This window comes from Nycticebus coucang, chromosome X (genome assembly GCF_027406575.1).
Source record: "Nycticebus coucang isolate mNycCou1 chromosome X, mNycCou1.pri, whole genome shotgun sequence".
Classification (NCBI taxonomy): domain Eukaryota; kingdom Metazoa; phylum Chordata; class Mammalia; order Primates; family Lorisidae; genus Nycticebus; species Nycticebus coucang.
Window position 1 is genome coordinate 118,745,199 of NC_069804.1, and position 14,634 is coordinate 118,759,832.

The following is a 14,634-nucleotide window of genomic DNA, read 5'->3' on the forward strand; positions in this document are numbered from 1 at the left end:
TCCTGCTCCCAAAAGAAAAGTAGGTATCAACACCAGGACAGCACCAGTTAATAATGGTCCTGCCTCTGTTGCTGGGTTTCATTCAGTGTTCAGTGGTGAAACTCCAGCCAGGAAAGGTATAGTGACTAACACACATACATCATTTCTCCCCTGCGGGACCCTCAGAATATTCACTCATCCCATTAACCACCTGACAGCATTCACTAACTGTGCAGAAGATTTTCATTAAGATTTCCACAGAGTTTGCATTGACTTTCCTTGTCTCTTGTAACTCTGCAGCATTCTTGTTTGGGGATGATAGGACAATGTCATGCCTCCCTTCAATGGTAAATTGGTTTTACTTGTGACCATGCTCATGAATATCTTACTTTACTCATTTGGAGACTGTGATAATCCATGCTATGTAATGCATGAAGCCCTTACAGCACATAAAAGGAAGAGAGCTTGGAAAAATGAATAAATATTTTTTGTGTAGAATGGATTACTTTCCAACAACATCATGTGTGCATTCAATAAATTTTTATTGAATGCCAATCATATGCCAGATATTTTAAGTGCTAGAGATATAATAGTGAACAAAGCAGATGAAGTCCATGCCCTCATGTCGCTTACATTCCAGTGGGTCACTAGTGTAATTCCTTGCCCACAAAATGGGCCATCAGTGCTCCAGGGCCCAAGTGCTGCCTCCGCTTTCCAAGTGTTGGGATTACAGGCATGAGCCACTGCACTCTGCCTTTCTTCTGTCTTTCTTACCATTTTTTTCAGTCTGTTTCTGTCTGTCCTCTTATATTTTATTCTGTCTTTTTTTTGTTGTTTGTTTTACAATAAATAAATCCAATGTTTGCTATAATAGGACACAACACTGAAGTAAGAAAAGTTTTGTTGGTGACTACATAGAATTGTGCAGAAAGCAGAATTTGCATTGCTGACACCAATCATATTGATATAGTTAAGTTAGAAGATTTTATATGTCAACAATTATAAATTTAACATTATGTACAAAGTCTAAAAATTAAGTTTGTGAACTCATCATAGAAAAAGTGCTGCATACTTCATTGCTGAATATCACTACAGGCACCAGATGGCCAAGGGTAGTACTTTAAAGGTGACTGTAGTGCTATCCAGCAATGAGGTATATTAGCACATTTTCTACAATGAATTCTTGAACAATTAAGTTCAAGAATTCATATGATGCATTAGCTTAACCTTGCACTGCTGTAGTTCACTGTCTGAGTACACGTGTGCATGTAGATAAATACACACACAAAACTCCCCTTGATAATCTGAAGATGCTGCTGCTGCTGCTGGAAATTATCATCCAAGAGTGCAGGTGGATCTTGTTCTTTGATTTGTGGCTGTGGTTTCTACATATACTGTACTGATGAAGCTCTTCTAGCCACAGTCACTTACCCAGAATAATTCAATCTCTAGGTAAGGTGCCAATTGAGTCACTTCTCTTTGTATAAGTGGTGGTGGGGGGATTCATTTTGCTAAACAATGCTGTCTGTGGCCCAAAGCGGTGGTGGGGGGATTCATTTTGCTAAACAATGCTGTCTGTGGCCCAAAGCGACAGATTCTAATCAATGACAGGCACTCCTAAAGAGTCACCACAGATTCTAATCAGACAACAGACAAATCCAAACCTCAGCAGGTTACATACATCAGCTTTTGCTGCCACCCACTCCTACGCTGTCAGCAACATCATCGTCAGACACCGAGGGAGTGTTGCTTTGAGAACTCTGACTTCTCTTTCCTGCCCATTGTTAGTTTCTTTCTATAACCTTCACATTGCCTTTCTACCATGCATTAAGTCCCACGTGTTCTATAATCCCCTCACTTTCCACAGCAGTGTGCTCACTGCTGAGTCAAAGGCAGGTGCCGTTTCACAACTGCAAGCCCAGTACAATAAGCCTCAATTATGGTCTGGTTTCAGGAGAGACAAATAGGATGCTGAGGACTTGACATTTTCAGGCAAGCAGGGGCATAGAGCCAGAAGTCTGCTCAGTTGCATCACCTTAAGCAAAAGCACCTGGGAGATCAAATTGTTCTTCATGCAGAGAATTAGGAATAAGAAATGGTAGAAGGAAGTCAAAGAGGATCATTTAGAAGTTCCACTGAGTAAAGAGGAACACGTTAGCACTTCAGAAACGTACCCAGGAGGAAGTGAAGGCAGGAGAGCTCGGCTCATCTTGGACTACTGCAGGGAAAGAATTTGAACTGGCTCTTTTTTGATGGCTCAGATTCTGGCAGAAAGTTTGATGAGATTCCATTCAAGATCAAGTAGCAACTAGCAGCAGTCAGAAGATTCCCAGAGAAAGCTAAACTAAAGAGATAAGTCTCAGACCAGGGTCCAAATCCTGGAGAAGCAGTTAATCAGGACAGGGCCTGGGGACTCTTAGCTTAAGTTAATTGCATTGATTAAATCCCGGTGTACAGTTGAGCCCACCATAAACTCTAATTACCTTAAAGGGCCTTCCTCATATCTTTACCCCCAAAAGATTCTCTTGTCCCTGTGGAGACTGAAAAGGAATTCTAGTTACTATAAGAGAAGTTTCTGACATTCAAGGGTGTCCAAATTGTTACAGATAAGGAAGTTCCTTTGTTCCAAGTTGACGGGATACATGAAAATTACTAGACACATTTAGTCTCTTTAACTTCTAGTTTGAACTGGTATTATTGGTCCTTTCTAGATCCATTTTACAGATGAGTAAATGAAGGCTCACAAAACTATGCATCTCTGTCTTCTCTGCCTCACTTCTTGTGCTTTCACTCTCACCCATTTCCATTTCCCAAACCTAAGTATATCATGTTTGCCAGTTGGTGAAAATGAAGCTAACCAATAAGATAAACAGGGACAGAAATAATAGAAGGTTTCTTTTTACAGTTAGTGACCAGGAAATATTTAGTTGTCTCTCTCACATGCAATTTCATATTCAGTCTGACCTCTCCACTTTTCTGCATCTAATCAGACCTCTAGTCACCAGCACACTCTGGGTGTCATGTTGAGAGATGAACTGAAGTCTTCTGATACCTGGTGAGGTTCAAGGTCAGGCTCTTCATCTGAAGAATAGGAAATATAGGAAGTGCAGAATGATTGAATCATCACAGGACTTTTTCTGTCATGTAGGTGTACCTGGTCTCAGGAGGTAAGTGGAGATGGGAAGAAAAAACAAGTACTTAAAAATCAAAGGCCACACTAGATATTTTTATAGGAAGAAAGTGCACTTTCTTCTGCCTGCATTCCACTGAGATTGGCTGTGGAATAGCCCTTTTCCCCAAAGGTCAAACAAGTTGGTCATCAATTCAGGAGACAAACCAGGTAGGCCTATCCCCAAATTGGTCACCCTACTCAAGTGACAGAAAACTGGATCCTTAAAATATTAATAGGCAGTGGGTAGTCATGATCAATACCTCTTTCCAGATCAAACTTTGCTGTACTTAGTGGTGAAATTTTCTCCATCCTAGTGAGGGTATTCTTTTAGTCACCAGACAAATCATGGATGAAATGAACAGATATATATATTTTTTGTCTTAAAGGGCTTGATTCTTCTTTGTTCCACTGCCTCCTGCCTATCCTCTTCAACCCTGCTCTTAGCTTGGCCTAGCTCTACCATGAAAAGAGATGGCATCATCTTTGACTATCCTCTTAAGTGATTTAGATGTGCCTTGTGGCTTCCACTTGTTAACTAAAACATATTAATTTGATGAGGAATGGGGAGCAAGACTGAAATTCAAGAGGAGAGGCTTGCATGGGGCAAAGGAAGAAGGGCTGTAATCCCCCACACCTCTCAAAAGATCATGTGTTATAAATGGCTAGATATTAGAGATCCAATTCAAGCCCCATGGGTTTTTTTTTGTTTGTTTGTTTATTGATGGCCACAAAAGGGACTTGAAGAATGAAACAATACACTCAACATGATCCAGGGATTTGGTGCAGCACTTGGATTAGACCTCAGAACCTTCGGCTTGCAAGGCAGCTGCTGTTATATTGCTGCTTTCTATCAAAAGCTCAAAGTGGTCCTCTGCCTTGAGATGTTTCTCCTTTGCCCCTCTCCACAAGGCTTGCATGTACACAGATGAATACTGTGCCTCACTTTGCAGCGATGAGCTCTTCCTAGCAAAGCATGGGCCCAGGTGATCTGGCCTTCCCAAATTGATATCTCACAGTAAAGGTTCAGTACAAAGGCCAAGAGAGTCAATCCCTTTATAGTAAGCCACTAGTCAGCTAATTATGCACACACAAGCTGCTTCTTCCACTCTTCCTCCAGTAACTCATTCTCCATAAAACAGAGCTAAAGAGAGAAGTTGAGAGGATAAGAGAAAAAGTAAGAGAGAGAAAGAGAAATGGCTAGACTTTCTTAAAATTGTTTGTATTCTCCTCCTGTACTCATATCATCTCTCTCTCTCTCTCTTTTTTTTTTTTTTTTGAGACCCAGTCTCAAGCTGTCATCCTGGGTAGAGTGCTGTGCCATCACAGCTTACAGCAACCTCCAACTCCTGGGTTCAAGCGATTCTCCTGCTTCCATCTCCCAAGTAGTTGGGACTACAGGCGCCCACCACAATGCCTGGCTATTTTTTGGTTGCAGCTGTCGTTGTTTGGCGGGCCTGGGCTGGATTCAAACCCACCAGCTCAGGTATATGTGGCTGGTGCCTTAGCCACTTGAGCCACAGGCACTGAGCCCATATAATTTCTTTAATCTCCATTCTGTGGTACCATCCTTCTTTGCAACTGTGGGCATTCATTGTCTCAATATGATGATAATAATAATAATAATAATGTTGCCTTGGCAGCATCTTTTTTAATCTAAGGACTTTCTCTGCACAGAAGATATGTTTTGGAACTAAACACTTACTTTGCAGAGGGCTAGGTCTCTTCTTTGTCCACAAGAAGTAAATGATATGGAAAGAGGAAGTCACTTGCTTGATGAGGAAAGTAGGCACATGCTGTGGGCAGTCTTGGGTTTCCCTCTTTTGAGTGAACCAATCCTGAGACAGTTGGTAAGGAGCACAGCACTCCCCAGACCCATCCCATCTTGGGGAAAACTTAGCACCACCTCCTTTTGTTTCCAGTGGTACTTTCCTCTATAGAAGTGATTATGCCTGAACGAAGTTAGACCCTCTGTGTCAGGCACCACATAAGGTACTTTCACAGCCATGATTTTTGTGAGTTTGTAAGCATCATTATCCACAGAAACAAGTTCAAAGACACAAGTGAAGACACAGGCCTCAAAGACAGGGCTCCTGACACCAAAGAATCTCTCTACAAGTACCTGGGTGCCTATGGATATGCTGAACAGAGCTTGGCTCATGGGGATTACTTGCTAAATGTGTGTTGGATGAATGAATGAATGAGGGAAATGTGTGAACTATCTGGACAAGAGGCTGACAGTGAGAATTCCTCAACTTCCTCACTCTCCTTTCCACTCCACTACTTCTGTGGACTTAAGCAGAAGGACATGTCCATCATCTTTTTTTGGTCCATGACCTTTTTTTCTACAAGACACCCTCTAAATAATGCTGATAAAAATGTTTTGTTATTCAGTGAGTCAGAACAGGATCTTCCTCCTAAAACCTGTTCTGAAAGTGATCGTGAACAGGGCAGGCTTTGCTGTTGGACTACCTTGCTCTACCACTTACTAGTTCTGTAATCTTTTGCAAGTATCTTAACCAGTCTGCATGTTTCCCTGTCATTTATTTATTTACTATTTTTTGGAGACAGAGTCTCATTATGCCACCCTCAGTCAAGTGCCGTGGCATGACAACTCACAGCAACCTCCAACTCTTGGGCTTAAGTGATTCTCCTGCCTCAGCCTCCCAAGTAGCTGGGACTACAGGATCCCACCACAATGCCCAGCTATTTTTGTTGTTGTTGTTGTTGTCATTGTTGTTTGGCAGGCCTGGGCCGGGTCCGAACCCGCCAGCCCTGTTGTATGTGGCCTGTACCCTAGCCACTGAGTTACAGGCACTGAGCCGTGTTTCCCTGTCTTTTAATAAATAATACCTAGGTCATCGGGGTTGACATGAAGATTAAATGTGTTAATAGACTCAAAGCTCCACAATAGGGTCAGGAATGTGGTCAGCATTCAATAAAAGATAACTATAATTATTATTCACCCTGAAGTCCTTCTCTCCCTTTATCTGTTCTGTGGGCTGACATGGTTTGACTGTATTTCATCCCCTAGCTCAGAGGGGTGGGGAGCATATCAGAACAAAGAATGTGGGCTTTTGGGGGAAGTACCAGAGAGAGTTCATCCAGAGCAAGGGCCAACACTTATAGGCCATTAGAACTGCAAATGTGTAGTGTGCTTTGGGCAAAAATCAATCATAGGGCCCTTCTATTTTGAAGGGGTGTTAATGGTGATAGCTATTTAGAAATGCTGCAAAATTATTTATTCCTTAGCTTGAAGAATTGGACTGATAGAGAATATAATGTTCCAACAAGATGATACTTCTTGTTGCATTGCTTTTCATGTTAGACAGTTTCGACATGAGAAATTCCCTAAGAGATGGATTGGAAAAGGTGGACCATTTTCCTGGCCTCCACATTTGCCAGATTTAACTCCATTGGGTTTCTTTTTATGGGGACATGTGAAAGCTAATGTTTGTTCAACCAAACCATCTTTAGAAGACTTGAAAGCTAGGATAACAGATGTGATTGCTGATAATACTGAAAATCAGCTTGAAAATGTTTTCTGAGAACTACCGATCGTATCACCCTTTGTATTGGTAATGTTGAAAATTAACAAGAACAATAAATGTTTTTTATGTTTAAAAAAATAAATCCTGGAAGAAGGTTTAGCTCTGGGAGAAGAGAGATGATCAGAAATATTGCTTAGGGGAATATTGCTCAGGAAATTGTGGTGACAGAGAGAAAAAACAGAGGAGATAGAAAGGAAGGGAAGGATGGTGAGAAGGGGAAAAAAGCTGTGGGAAATACAGAGAGGGGCTAGGAGAGTCCAGGAGAAGCTAAATTGCTACTGGAACATTAAGCACAAACGAGGGGAAATAAAAATAACACCTCTATTGAAAAGAAAAACAAGGAAGTAAGAAATATCTCTGTTTGGGGAAACCTTGTGTAGAAAGGAGCAGGTGCTGGGGGGCTTGGGAGGCTAGTTGCTATGGCAATGCTATATGTCTTCTTTTCTATTACCCTGTGAATCTGTCAAATGATAGTTGATTTCTGCTTTGGTTTCTTTTTCCTTTCTTCTTTTGCAGAGACAGAGTCTCACTTTATGGCCCTCGGTAGAGTGCCATGGCATCACACAGCTCACAGCAACCTCCAACTCCTGGGCTTAAGCGATTCTCTTGCTTCAGCCTCCCAAGTAGCTGGGACCACAGGCGCCTGCCACAACGCCCAGCTATTTTTTGGTTGCAGTTCAGCCGGGGCCGGGTTTGAACCCGCCACCCTCGGTATATGGGGCCGGTGCCTTACCAACTGAGCCACAGGCGCCGCCCTCTGCTTTGGTTTCTAAGACCAGGGCTTAGCCCTTGGTGGAGCTTTAATGTTTTCATCTCCAGCACTTTGGTTATGTTGTGGGGCTTCTGACTTCTTGTCATGGCTCCTTTTTGATACCATACCTACCCATGAAGAAAAAGGAGAGAGGGAGTATGGGCAGGGGAGTGGGAAGGAGAAGCCTACTGTGCTCTTCTTGCCAGATGGATAAGAAGGCAAATTTAGCAGGTAGGGAGTACCTTGGTCAAGGGAAGATTGAGAAGAATTTTAGTGACTCCTCCCATTTCAGGGGAAATCCAGTGGGCACTTCTCTAGGAAACTAGAATGACCAGTTGTCCTGGTTTGCTCAGGATTAAGGGGTTTCCTGGGACACAGAATTGTCAGTGCTAAAAATGGAAGGTTACCAGGCAAATAAGAATGATCAGTCACTCTAAGAGAAAATTCACTCTAAAATTCCAAGCTGAAGGGAGCCCACACTCCTCAGAGCTTGACATTAGAAACCAGATATAACTTTTGAAAGTCACTTATTAACACAGGCTCCTAAATATGGGCAGTGATTTGCTAGCTGGGTTCTTTGCAACCAATCCATCTTCCACCATTCTATATATAAAGTATGTAAAGGGAGTCTCCAAGTTTGAGCAACATGGAACCATTTGAGAGGCTTGATAAAATGCAAATTCTTAGACCCTACCCTGACTGGCTGACTCCAAGTCTGTACGGGCCCTGCAGCTCAGGCATCTGTATCTGGGGACTCTGATGCTCCTGGGGGCTTAGTATTGAAAAAACCTGGGTGGCAGCAAATAAAGAGTTTGTTGGTCAATTGAGAGCCAATAGGCATCCAAACCCCAGAAAGCCTGACCCTGCCAAAACAAAAGGGTGTGGAAATGCCCTGGCCCAGGGACAGGGACACTCCTTGCCCCTCCACTTCCACTAATCTCCCTGAGACTCTTTCCCTGGCTGGCACCTTCTCTTTCTCAGTGTTGAGGATTCAACATCATCTCCTCAGTTATCTCCTGGACTCCTAATCGATTTTAGAGGTCTTCCCAACATCCTGGGATTTTAAAAATGTTATTGTGTTTATCATAATTTGTAATCTCACATTCACGCATGTGGTTCCTCAGAAGTGCTTCTCCCTACTAGACTCTAAGGCTCACAAGGTGGAGACCCAGGCCTGACAGTCCATTGCTGTGTATATCATAGCACTAGCACAGGGCCAGGCACAGGGTAAGTGTCAGCTAAGTATTTGGAATGACTGTATGAATGAATACATTAAAGAATGGATAGGAAGCCACTGGTGGCAGCCCCTTCTTGGGCTATGTTGCTTAATGGCAGACTTCAGGGCCCATCCCAGCTGCTCTGGTGGCAAGGTTTCTTGTGACACCATTGTCTTAGTTAGCTTGGTCTTCTATAAAAGAACACCACAAGGTCAGGCATGGTGGATCACACCTGTAATCCTAGCACTCTGGAAGGCCAAGGCGGGTGGATTGCTTGAGCTTAGAAGTTCTAGACCAGCCTGAACTCAAAGTGAGACCCTCATCTCTACTAAAAATAGAAAAAGCTAGCTGAGTGTTGTGGTGGTAGTCCCAGGCTAAGGCAAGAGGATAGCCTGAGCCCAAGAGTTTGAGGTTGCTGTGAGTGAGGATGTCATAGCACTCTATGTGGGCACAGCGTCAGACTGTCTCAAAAACAAAAACAGACAAACAAAAAAAAAACCCACCACAGACTGAGTGGTTAAAAACAACAGAAATTTAGTTCTCACCATTGAAGAGGCTGGAAATCCAAGACCAGGGTGCCAGCATGGTTGGGTTCTGGTGAGGTCTCTCTTTCTAGCTTGCAGATGACTACAGTGTCACTGAGTCTTCACAAGGAGAGAGGGGTTGGTGGGAGGGGGAAAGAGAGAGAGAGAACCCCACACTCTGGTCTATTGCTCTTTTTATGATGACACCAACCCAAACCAGGTGGTTCCACCTTCATGACCTCATCTAAACCTAATTACCTCCCAAAGGTCCTATGTCCAAATCATATTGGGGGTTAGGGCTTCCACACAAGAATTTCATAAACATTCATTCCATTACAGCCATTAATGGGCTTGAAAGGTGACAAAGCAAGGGTGCGGGCCCTTTCTTCACGAGTTTCAGGCTCAAGGAAGAATCTCAAGTCACTCCTAAATGTACAGCAAACAGAGAGGCCAGGGTGGTCAGATCTTGGGCAAGCGGCTGGGGCAGAGCTATATTACTAGCTGGGTGGCTAGATCCCAGGCTCAGGGAGGAGGCAGCCTTGGCTCTTCTGGCCCCTCCTGCCCTAGCCTTGGCTCCCAGCCTTCCTGGAGCCCCGAGTGTGGCCCCTCAGTGTTTCCCTCCCACCTGCTATGTGCAGAGTCTGGGGAGATAGCCTTTGAAACTCAGGAGCATTGGTCTCAGTGGCAGTGCTTCCAAGGGTGGCGAGAAAATGAGAGGGCCTTAAATGCTTTTGCTGAGATCCCAGGTGGTGCCTGTGGATCTGCACATGTGCTGAAAGGGTGGCTCAGGCAGCCTGCAAACAGCTCTTCTGGGAGACGACATCACCACAATGTTACTTTCCCTCTGGAAAGAGACCTGAGAGTTTGTGGCTATCTGACCAAGCTCTGGAGAGCGAGGATCTCTGATGAGAGGCCAGTAGCCCACGTTTACTGAGTGTTTATCAAGGCCAAGTGCTGACTGCTTTACATGTGTTTTCTGAAGTCTTTTGAGGGACATGTTATTGTTGTCTCTGATTTATTTTGTTAGGCTGTTTTTAAAGGTCACATGCCTTGGAAGAGGCAGAGCTGAGATGTGAACCCCCAGCCCAGTGCCAGGGCCCATGCTCTGGACAGTGTGTGCTACTTCCCTTGTACAAGTAAAGACACAAGAAGGCAAATAGTGTCCTGTGTGTGTGTGTGTGTGTGGGGGGGTGTCACACAGTCAGTGAATGCCAGAGCTAAAACTGGAAAAGAGGCCTCCTCTCCCTCACTGTGGTTCTCCTACCCACGTAGCCCCAGTCCCTGTAGGTACAACAGGGAGAACTTGTCCCCTTCCACCCAGTGAAGCAGAGTCTTATCAGCCTACACAGAAAGCCCAGGTCTCTTCAACCTCATGACTGGACTTTCTGAGACTACTCAGCACTGGGAAAGTTCTAAGACTCGGAAATGATGGTGGGAATAGGCCTTCTGGGTTTGACCAAAATCAGAGTAATCTGGTAGCTTTTGCCCCGTGATGCAGTGATCTGTTTATGACCAATGCCTACATTCAAAGAGGTATTGTCACTTTTGTATTTTTTTTTGAGATAGTTTGAGTTTGTCACCCTTGGTAGAGTGCTATGCCGTCATAGCTCACAGCAATCTCAAACTCTTGGGCTTAAGTGATTCTCTTGCCTCAGCCTCCCAAGTAGCTGGGACTACAGGCACCCACCACAATGCCTGGCTATTTTTAGAGATGGGGTCTCACTTTTGCTTAGGCTAGTCTCGAATCTGTGAGCTCAAGCAATCCATATGCCTCAGCCTCCCAGAGTGCTAGGATTACAGGCGTGAGCCACTGAGCCTGACCATGATATTGTCACTTTTGGCATGGTGGCCTGCTTTCTTTATTCACTGGACTTTCCAAATGAGTAAGAGTTCTCCTAGGAAAAAGATGACAGATGATGGAAGGAGTGGCATGCACTCCTAGTCCTCATTCAGTGCCAGGAGGAAAAACAAACAAACAAACAAATTCACAGATGAAACTTGCCAGCTTGCACTGTATCTGAGCACAAATCAATGCTCTGTTGGGGGGGCTGTGACAGGGATAGGGGGCCAATCTATTCTTAGATAGTACCTTCGAGAAGACATAAAAAGGTTTTCCTGCAAGGTTATGTGTTTCTAATTCTCACACAGTGTGAGGGATGCAAACCTTCTGAATTGGCCGTTTGGGACATGGCATTGGCATATGACACAAAGCAATGTTCCCAACAATTTATGTGCTAAGGGGATCCAGTAGCTTATGCTGTGATGTTCTAGAATGACAAGAGTGGATTTTAGCCTTTGCTCTCCTACTTCTTGGCTGTGTGACCTCAGGCAATTTATATAACCTCCATGAGCCTCAGTGTCCTCATCTATAAAGTAATGATAACGGAACTCCTTATGATTGCTGTGAAGACTAAATGAGATAAAAAGTGTTTTTTAGGGTGGTGCCTGTGGCTCAAAGGAGTAGGGCGCCAGCCCCATGTACCAGAGGTGGTGCGTTCAAACCTGGTCCTGGCCAAAAACTGCAAAAAAAAAAAAAAGTGTTTTTTAAACTGTAAAACTTTGTATTTGTTTAAAGGGATATTTACAAGTAGAAACATGCACTTAGCAACCTCTCTCAACTCAGTACGCTCTCACCTCAACCCCTTTGGACAAATTGATTTGCTATGGTTGGGAACAAAGTATGTAGCCAAATCATGAATTGTCTCTGTGCAAAGCTAATTGGCATGTCAGAAAGCCAGATAGTGACATTTGTCTCCGTGGCACTTTCCTTTCACCATAGGTAGAGGGAGATAGGCTTTGGAGTTTGAGGGATCTGGGCCTGGTACAAAGCTCTGCCATTTATTAACCATGTGAATTTGGGAAAATTAATTAAAAAACATCCTTGAGTCTCATTATTGATATCTATGGAAGAGAATTAATAGTAGTTTCTCCCCCCTCAAAGGGTCATCATAAGTTTCACATTAGAGTGTGATATTAAGTACTTAATGTAAGTCCTGGCACATAGTAGTTGTTCAATAAATGGAAGCTATAGATGCTATTTTAAGTTAGCAACAAACTCTGAGTTTATAAACAGAGTAGGCTTCATCAAGAAAATTTGCACTGTCAGGCACAGTGGCTCACACCTGTAATCCTAGCACTCTGGGAGGCTGAGGCAGGTGGATTGCCTGAACTCACAGGTTCGAGACCAGCCTGAGCCAGTGTGATACCTTGTCTCTAAAAAAAATAACCAGGCATTGTGGTGGGTGCCTGTAGTTCCAATTACTTGGGAGGCTGAGGCAAGAGAATTGCTTGAGCCCAAGAGTTTGAGGTTGTTGTGAAATATGACACTACAGCTCTCTACCGAGGGTGATAAAGTGAGACTCTGTCTCAAAAAAAAAAAGGAAATTTGCACTGAATATCTACTGTGTACCAAGAAGCACTGGCGACTTAGTGGTGAGCAACGTCATTTTCCTTAGTGAAGTTTAGTCTACTGACTTTCAGTAAATGGTGAAGAGTGAGTGGGTGAAAACAAGACTATATTCTGGCTTAGAAATTAATATCTTTAAGTAATGTAGTCTTGGGGGCTGAGGCTGAAGGGAAGATGATACTTTTTTTAGACTCTGGGACTCATCTACCCATTAAGGGAATGGGGAAGAGTGTATGTGCAGATGGCGTCAGGCATAGGGAGACATACAAAGGAAGGGAGTTAGTGTTTTAAGGAGAAAGGAGTGTCCATTTCCCCATTGCAATGGAGGTAACCAAACTCACTAAGAAAACAAAATGAACAAATAACTCTTCACTAACTGTAGACAGGAGCAGAACCTCCATGTGCTTCCTGATCCATTCCTCCTCAAATTACACTTCCCCTTTCCTTGTCAAAGCTCTGATTTAAGAAAGGATCCAAGAATTCCTCTGTATCTCTGTGGTGTAGGACCAATGTGAACTGCCTGGGTTCTAGCCCAAAGTGTGATTTCTTTTCTTTTTTTTTTTTTTGTGGTTTTTAGCCGGGGCTAGGTTTGAACCCGCCACCTCTGGCATATGGGACCGGCGCCCTACTCCTTGAGCCACAGGCGCTGCCCCAAAAGTGTGATTTCTAAGTCAAGGCCCAGCTTATTATGTGGGTCAGCAAATCTGGCCCCAGCCCCCCATGCCAGCTTCAGCTTCAGTTTCTTAGGAAAGATAGTTGTGGAAGCAGTAGTAATTGGGAGTCATATGGCCTCCGATATGACTTAGAGGGCTGCCTGTCTTGGCAGATGGCTGCTACTGTCCATCCTTGGGGGCCAGCACTCTGCAATGGTCAGACGCAACCAAATGAAGGCTGTGGCAGGGATGCCTCTGGGAGGGTTGGTGGGGCAGAGTTGGAGGTCAGAGAAGCTGCGTTGTCAGGAGGAACCTTTCCTGAGGAGAGTTCCTCCTGTTTCTTTGGAGAGTTATACTCTTACCAATGACCAGTGAAAATGGGAACCCTGCTGACTTTTCTTGCTTTTGGCCAAGGGAGCAAATCACTTTTTGCTGACTGGTACCCACACACTTTGAAGCTCCCCTCAGACTTCGGAGTCTTGCCTGAGGGTAATGGAAAAGAGAATGGGCAGAACTGGCCTTCACCAAGATTGTTGAGGGTTAATACAAGCTGGCATTAGAGGCCCTTACCACCTTCTCAAGAGATTTCCTGAGATATATTGCCTAATGGAAATCTGCCATCCCTCACCTCAGTGTTCTCTTTCCTCTCTCTGCTGCTTCCCCGCTTCAACTTCCGTAGCTCCCAAGGACCAGTTTAATTTGCCCAGGCAAAGCAGCCAGCCTCCTTCACTAACAGCTGGATTGAGGACTGAAGAGGCCTGGAGGCTTACTGGTTGCCATGGTGAGGAGGAGGCCCTGAGAGGATTAAGGAGCAGGGAGCTGAAGTTTTTTTTTGTTTGTTGGTTTTGATGAGTTCTATTTGCTTTTCTTCCCCCACTCTCCTTTTCCCCCATTCCCTTCCAGGGTCTCAAACCATTAAAGCAGAAGGAGATTACTAAGAGCAAAATCAGCTCCTCATGCAAGCTACACTAAAAACAGGCTGCCCTGCTGAGGTTAATTGGTGTGTGCTTTGCAATGCAGGCTCCTGGGAGAATGAAGTTTGGAACAGGAGACATTACACCTTTGTGGCAGTGGTGCAGTATCCTGAGGTAGAGGGGAACTGCTGGAGGAGGGCAAGGTGCTGAAGCTCTCTGAAGCCTCCACAATTTTTCTTTTCTGGCCACAGACTAGGAAAGGTGTAGGCAAACTAAAAGCCAGGAGTTTAGGCTGAGTGAGGCCTTTAGAAAAAGGGAGGCAGCTCAGTCCTGTAACTCCTGTCTCGTGTCTCCCACACCCAGTGGTCCTTTTTGACTGGAGTCCAGGCACCTTGTCTACAAAATCTCCCTCAGTCAGCTGATGCCCTCCCCATTGGTGACCAAGGCATACGTGAAAAGATGTTAGCACC